This window comes from Aegilops tauschii, chromosome 4 (assembly GCF_002575655.3).
Source record: "Aegilops tauschii subsp. strangulata cultivar AL8/78 chromosome 4, Aet v6.0, whole genome shotgun sequence".
Lineage (NCBI taxonomy): Eukaryota > Viridiplantae > Streptophyta > Magnoliopsida > Poales > Poaceae > Aegilops > Aegilops tauschii.
In genome coordinates, this window is record NC_053038.3 from 479,385,634 (window position 1) to 479,394,080 (window position 8,447).

Consider the following 8,447-nt stretch of genomic DNA (forward strand, 5'->3'; position numbering starts at 1 on the left):
CACCTCCATGACCGAGAAACATTTCCTTAGTCCTCTTTAGGTACCTAAGGATAATTTTGACCGCTGTCCAGTGATCTACTCCTGGATCAGTATTGTACCCCCTTGCCAAACTCATGGCAAGGTACACAATAGGTCTGGTATACAACATGGCATACTTTATAGAACCTATGGCTGAGCCATAGGGAATGATTTTCATTCTCTCTCTATCTTCTGTTGTGGTCGGTTTTTGAGTCTTACTCAACTTCTTACCTTACAACTCTGGCAAGAACTGTTTCTTTGACTGATCCATTTTGAACTCCTTCAAAATCTTATCAAGGTATGTACTCATCGAAAGTCTTATCAAGCATCTTGATCTACCTCTATAGATCTTGATTCCCAATATGTAAGCAGCTTCACCGAGGTCTTTCATTGAAAAACTTTTATTCCAGTATCCTTTTATGCTATCCAGAAATTCTACATCATTTCCAATCAACAATATGTCATCCACATATAACATTAGAAATGCTACATAGCTCCCACTCACTTTCTTGTAAATACAGGCTTCTCTGAAAGTCTGTATAAAACCATATGCTTTGATCACCTCATCAAAGCGTATATTCCAACTCCGAGATGCTTACACCAGTCCATCATTGGATCGCTGGAGCTTCCACACTTTGTTAGCACCTTTAGGATCGACAAAACCTTTTGGTTGCATCATATACAACTCTTCTTTAAGAAATCCATTAAGGAATGTAGTTTTGACATCCATTTGCCAGATTTCGTAATCATAAAATGCGGCAATTGCTAACATGATTCGGACAGACTTAAGCATCGCTACGGGTGAGAAAGTCTCATCGCAGTCAACTCCTTGAACTTGTCGAAAACCTTTCGCGACAAGTCGAGCTTTGTGGACAGTAATATTACCATCAACGTCAGTCTTCTTCTTGAAGATCCATTTACTCTCTATGGCTCGCCGATCATCGGACAAGTCAACCAAAGTACACACTTTGTTCTCCTACATGGATCCTATCTCAGATTTCATGGCCTCAAGCCATTTATCAGAATCTAGGCTCATCATCGCTTCATCATAGTTCGTAGGTTCGTCATGGTCTAGTAACATGACTTCCAGAACAGGATAACCGTACCACTCTGGTGCGGAACGCGCTCTGGTTGACCTACAAGGTTCGGTAGTAACTTGATCTGAAGTTTCATGATCATTATCATTAGCTTCCTCTCTAGTTGGTGTAGGCATCACGAGAACGGTTTTGTGTGATGAGCTACTTTCCAATTCGAGAGAAGGTACAGTTACCTCATCAAGTTCTACTTTCCTCCCACTCACTTCTTTCGAGAGAAACTCCTTCTCTAGAAAGGATCCATTCTTAGCAACAAAGATCTTGCCTTCGGATCTGTGATAGAAGGTGTACCCAACAGTTTCTTTTGGGTATCCTATGAAGACACACTTCAGGCTGAAGCTTTTTCACATAAGCATCGCAACCCCAAGCTTTAAGAAACGACAACTTAGGTTTCTTGCCGAACCACAGTTCATACAGTGTCGTCTCAACGGATTTAGATGGTGCCCTATTTAACGTGAATGCAACTGTCTCTAATGCATAACCCCAAAACGATAGTGGTAAATCGGTAAGAGGCATCATAGGTCGCACCATATCTAATAAAGTACAGTTACGATGTTGTACACACCATTACGCTGTGGTGTTCGAGGTGGCGTGAGTTGTGAAACTATTCCACATTGTTTTAAATGAAGGCCAAACTTGTAACTCAACTATTCACCTCCGCGACGAGACCGTAGAAACTTTATTTTCTTGTTACGATGATTCTCCACTTCATTATGAAATTCTTTGAACTTTTCAAATGTTTCAGACTTGTGTTTCATCAAGTAGATATACCCATATCTGCTCAAATCATCTGTGAAGGTCAGAAAATAATGATACCCGCCGCGAGCTTCAACACTCATCGGACCGCATACATCAGTATGTATTATTTCCAATAAGTCATTAGCTCGCTCCATTGTTCCGGAGAACGGAGTCTTAGTCATCTTGCCCATGAGGCATGGTTCACAAGTATCAAATGATTCATAATCAAGTGATTCCAAAAGCCCATCTGCATGGAGTTTCTGCATGTGCTTTACACCAATATGACCTAAACGGCAGTGCCACAAATATGTTGCACTATCATTATCAACTTTGCATCTTTTGGCATCAATATTATGAATATGTGTATCACTATGATCGAGATTCAATAAACCATTTACATTGGGTGTATGACCATAGAAGGTTTCATTCATGTAAACAAAACAACAATTATTCTCCGACTTAAATGAATAACCGTATCGCAATAAACATGATCCAATCATATTCATGCTCAACGCAAACACCAAATAACATTTATTTAGGTCCAACACTAATCCCGAAGGTAGAGTGAGTGTGTGATGGTGATCTTATCAACCTTGGAATTGAAGGAAATATGCCCTAGAGGCAATAATAAAGTTATTATTTATTTCCTTATATCATGATAAATGTTTATTATTCATGCTAGAATTGTATTAACCGGAAACATGATACATGTGTGAATACATAGACAAACAGAATGTTACTAGTATGCCTCTACTTGACTAGCTCGTTAATCAAAGATGGTTATGTTTCCTAGCCATAGACAAAGAGTTGTCATTTGATCAGTGTTGGGGATATCGCTTATTGAGAACTTATCGGTCGACCCATGATAAGGGGTAAATCGGCCAGTTTATCGACATATCGGCCGATTTATCTTATCGGTCAGACAGCGGTAAGCGATAAATCGGCCGATTTATCGGCATATCGGAAGATATCTTGAACAGTGATTTGATTAACGGGATCACATCATTAGGACAATGATGTGATTGACTTGACCCATTCCGTTAGCTTAGCACACGATCGTTTAGTATGTTGCTATTGCTTTCTTCATGACTTATACATGTTCCTATGACTATGAGATTATGCAACTCCCGTTTACCGGAGGAACACTTTGTGTGCTACCAAACGTCACAACGTAACTGGGTGATTATAAAGGTGCTCTACAGGTGTCTCCGAAGGTACTTGTTGGGTTGGCGTATTTCGAGATTAGGATTTGTCACTCCGATTGTCGGAGAGGTATCTCTGGGCCCACTCGGTAATGCACATCACTTAAGCCTTGCAAGCATTGCAACTAATGAGTTAGTTGAGGTTACAGAACGAGTAAAGAGACTTGCCGGTAACGAGATTGAACTAGGTATTGAGATACCGACGATCGAATCTCGGGCAAGTAACATACCGATGACAAAGGGAACAACGCATGTTGTTATGCGGTTTGACCGATAAAGATCTTTGTAGAATATGTGGGAGCCAATATGAGCATCCAGGTTCCGCTATTGGTTATTGACCGGAGACGCGTCTCGGTCTTGTCTACATAGTTCTCGAACCCGTAGGGTCCGCACGCTTAAAGTTTGATGACGGTTATATTATGAGTTTATGTGTTTTGATGTACCGAAGATAGTTCGGAGTCCCGGATGTGATCACGGACATGACGAGGAGTCTCGAAATGGTCGAGACATGAAGATTGATATATTGGACGACTATATTCGGACACCGGAATGGTTCCGGGGATTATCGGATATATACCGGAGTACCGGGGGTTACCGGAACCCCCCCGGGAACTAATGGGCCTTGTTGGGCCCTAGTGGAGAGAGAGAGGGGCCGGCCAGGGCAAGAGGCGCGCCCCTTCCCCTTGAGTTCGAATAGGACAAGGAAGGGGGGGGGGTGGCGCCCCCCTTGCCTTTCCCTCTCCCCCTCCTCCTTGGACTAGGAAAGGGAGGGGCAAATCTACTTGGAGTAGGTTTCCCCCTCCTAGGGCGCGCCACCCCCTTGGCCGGCCCTCTCCTCCTCCCCCCTTTATATACAGAGGAGGGGGGCACCCCATAGACACAACAATTGATCTCTTGATCTCTTAGCCGTGTGCGGTACCCCCTCCACCATAATCCACCTCGATAATATCGTAGCGGTGCTTAGGCGAAGCCCTGTGTCGGTAGAACATCATCATCGTCACCACGCCGTCGTGCTGACGGAACTCTCCCTCAAAGCTCGGCTGGATCGGAGTTCGAGGGACGTCATCGAGCTGAACGTGTGCTGAACTCGGAGGTGTCGTGCGTTCGGTACTTGATCGGTCGGATCGTGAAGACGTACGACTACATCAACCGCGTTGTGCTAACGCTTTCGCTTTCGGTCTACGAGGGTACGTGGACAACATTCTCCCCTCTCGTTGCTATGCATCACCATGATCTTGCGTGTGCGTAGGAATTTTTTTGAAATTACTACGTTCCCTAGCAGTGGCATCCGAGCCTGGTTTTATGCGTTGATGTTATATGCACGAGTAGAACACAAGTGAGTTGTGGGCGATACAAGTCATACTGCTTACCAGCATGTCACACTTTGGTTCGGCGGTATTGTTGGATGAAGCGGCCCGGACCGACATTACGCGTACGCTTACGCGAGACTGGTTCTACCGACGTGCTTTGCACATAGGTGGCTGGCGGGTGTCAGTTTCTCCAACTTTAGTTGAACCGAGTGTGGCTACGCCCGGTCCTTGAGAAGGTTAAAACAACACTAACTTGACGAACTATCGTTGTGGTTTTGATGCGTAGGTAAGAACGGTTCTTGCTCAGAACGGTTCTTGCTCAGCCCGTAGCAGCCATGTAAAACTTGCAACAACAAAGTAGAGGACGTCTAACTTGTTTTTGCAGGGCATGTTGTGATGTGATATGGTCAAGGCATGATGCTATATTTTATTGTATGAGATGATCATGTTTTGTAACCGAGTTATCGGCAACTGGCAGGAGCCATATGGTTGTCGCTTTATTGTATGCAATGCAATCGCCCTGTAATTGCTTTACTTTATCACTAAGCGGTAGCGATAGTCGTAGAAGCAATAGTTGGCGAGACGATAACGATGCTACGATGGAGACCAAGGTGTCGCGCCGGTGACGATGGTGATCATGACGGTGCTTCGGAGATGGAGATCACAAGCACAAGATGATGATGGCCATATCATATCACTTATATTGATTGCATGTGATGTTTATCTTTTATGCATCTTATCTTGCTTTGATTGACGGTAGCATTATAAGATGATCTCTCACTAAATTTCAAGATAAAAGTGTTCTCCCTGAGTATGCACCGTTGCCAAAGTTCGTCGTGCCCAGACACCACGTGATGATCGGGTGTGATAAGCTCTACGTCCATCTACAACGGGTGCAAGCCAGTTTTTGCACACGCAGAATACTCAGGTTAAACTTGATGAGCCTAGCATATGCAGATATGGCCTCGGAACACTGAGACCGAAAGGTCGAGCCTGAATCATATAGTAGATATGATCAGCATAGTGATGTTCACAATTGAAAACTACTCCATTTCACGTGATGATCGGTTATGGTTTAGTTGATTTGGATCACGTGATCACTTAGATGATTAGAGGGATGTCTATCTAAGTGGGAGTTCTTAAGTAATATGATTAATTGAACTTAAATTTATCATGAACTTAGTACCTGATAGTATTTTGCATGTCTATGTTTGTTGTAGATAGATGGCTCGTGCTATTGTTCCATTGAATTTTAATGCGTTCCTTGAGAAAGCAAAGTTGAAAGATGATGGTAGCAATTACACAGACTGGGTCCGTAACTTGAGGATTATCCTCATTGCTGCACAGAAGAATTACGTCCTGGAAGCACCGCTAGGTGCCAAACCTGCTGCAGGAGCAACACCAGATGTTATGAACGTCTGGCAGAGCAAAGCTGATGACTACTAGATAGTTCAGTGTGCCATGCTTTACGGCTTAGAACCGGTACTTCAATGACGTTTTGAACGTCATGGAGCATATGAGATGTTCCAGGAGTTGAAGTTAATATTTCAAGCAAATGCCCGGATTGAGAGATATGAAGTCTCCAATAAGTTCTACAGCTGCAAGATGGAGGAGAATAGTTCTGTCAGTGAGCATATACGCAGAATGTCTGGGTATAACAATCACTTGATTCAACTGGGAGTTAATCTTCCGGATGATAGCGTCATTGACAGAATTCTTCAATCACTGCCACCAAGCTACAAGAGCTTCGTGATGAACTATAACATGCAAGGGATGGATAAGACGATTCCCGAGCTCTTCGCAATGCTAAAGGCTGCGGAGGTAGAAATCAAGAAAGAGCATCAAGTGTTGATGGTCAATAAGACCACCAGTTTCAAGAAAAAGGGCAAAGGGAAGAAGAAGGAGAACTTCAAGAAGAACAGCAAACAAGTTGCTGCTCAGGAGAAGAAACCCAAGTCTGGACCTAAGCCTGAGACTGAGTGCTTCTACTGCAAGCAGACTGGTCACTGGAAGCGGAACTGCCCCAAGTATTTGGCGGATAAGAAGGATGGCAAGGTGAACAAAGGTATATGTGATATACATGTTATTGATGTGTACCTTACCAGAGCTCGCAGTAGCACCTGGGTATTTGATACTGGTTTTGCTTGAGCGACGCGGGAGCTGTCTGAGCGACGCGGGCGACGAGGGTGGCTCGGTGCTCAGCGCGGGCTCGACGAGCGTCCGCCATGGATGCGACAAAGCGATGGGACGCGGACCGGCGGAAGGAAAGCTTCGGCGCACCCCTACCTGGCGCGCCAAATGTCGGATTTCGGGTTCCGGCAAACCCTTGAGGTTCAAACACTGGGGTGCGCACGAAGATCTCTCCTCCCTCTAGCTCGCTCTCGCAACGATCGCAAGGCCTAGCGCGTCGAACCCAAAGAACGAGAGACACAAGAGTTTATACTGGTTCGGGCCACCGATGTGGTGTAATACCCTACTCCAGTGTGGTGTGGTGGATTGCCTCTTGGGCTGAGGATGAACAGTACAAAGGAAGAACAACCTCCTGAGGAGAGGTGCCCTTGTGCTTGGTGAGTTCGGGTGGTCAAGGGTGATCTGAATGGTCCTCTCCCCTCTATGGTGGTAGCTAGTCCTATTTATAGGGGCCTTGGTCCTCTTCCCAAATATTGAGCGGGAAGGGATGCCACAACGGCCAAATTCGAAGGGAGACAACTAGTACAAGTTATCCTGACTAAAGCTGGTCTTCTCCTGCCAAAGGCTCTGGCAGTGACGCCGCCTTAGGCTCGACGGTGACCTCCGTCCCGCCGTCCTGCTGGCCTTGGTCTCGTTGCACCGATATGGAAACCTTTGCCTGATGCCTCGGGACTCCTCGCCCGCGCTTGCCTCTTTAGCACCAAAGAGGAAACGAGGACACTGCGCGCGCTGGCGCCCGCCTGGCCACGGTTGTCATGGCTTACGTCACAGGAACCTTGCGAGGTGCCCCTTGCCTTGATCTCTCCGCCCCTCTCGAGCCAGCCTAGTGAGGCCGCCCCCGAGGAGGTCTTGTGTCGTCCGCCTCGCGAGGCTTGGCCCCTCGCGAGGGTCTTGAGTGTTTGCTGGTGAAGATGGGCCGTACAGGGCCGCTGGGGAGCCACGCCATGGGCCGCAGGCAGGCAAGTCTGGGGACCCCCATTCCCAGGACGCCGACAATTTCACCTCCCAACGTATTCACCTCAAGGGTGATGTCAACAATAATAACTCATGCTACCCATATTCTACTGGACATATGTGCCTAGATCTTTCCTCACCACATGATGCTTGCCAAAGGAGAAAAAATAAAAAGGAGTAGAGAGAAAAACTTTGACTCTTGCATAAAAATAAATACATCAAAGTAAAAGATAGGCCCTTCGCAAAGGGAAGCAGAGGTTGCCATGCGCTTATTGGTTTGTATGCTCAACCCCTTAGTGCAAAAGAACGTCACGTTGTATTGCCCCTTGTGATGGCAACCTTTATTATGCAATCTGTCACTTTTATTCTTCACCATCACAAGTTCGTACAACGCTCAATTTTCTCTTACACTAAATGATCTCACACTTTTGGAAGAAATTTTTATTGCCTTATTGCACCGATGACAACTTACTTGAAGGATCTTACTCAATCCTTAGGTAGGTATGGTGGACTCTTGAGAATAAGATTTGGGTTTAAGGGTATTTGGATGCACAAGTAGTATCTCTACTTAGTGCGGAATTTTTGGCTAGCAAAGATGGGGGGCAAGCACCACATGTTGAAGGATCTATGACAATATAACTTGTATGTGAATATGAACAAACATAAATCATTAAGTTGTCTTCCTTGTCCAATGTCAAATTTTTTGGCATATAATATTTTGATGGGGCTCACAATCACAAAACATTTCCAGGATAGTGTATTTATATGTGAATCTTCTCTTCCCTTATTAATTCTTTCATAAGTTGCATCATTGACCAATGCTATGTTTGTCAATATCTAATAAAATTTTCTACTGATACTTTTCCTTATGTGGTGTCATTACCTACCATAAGATTAACATATGATCTTTTTCATTTATTTCCTCTCTTTTTATTGGAATG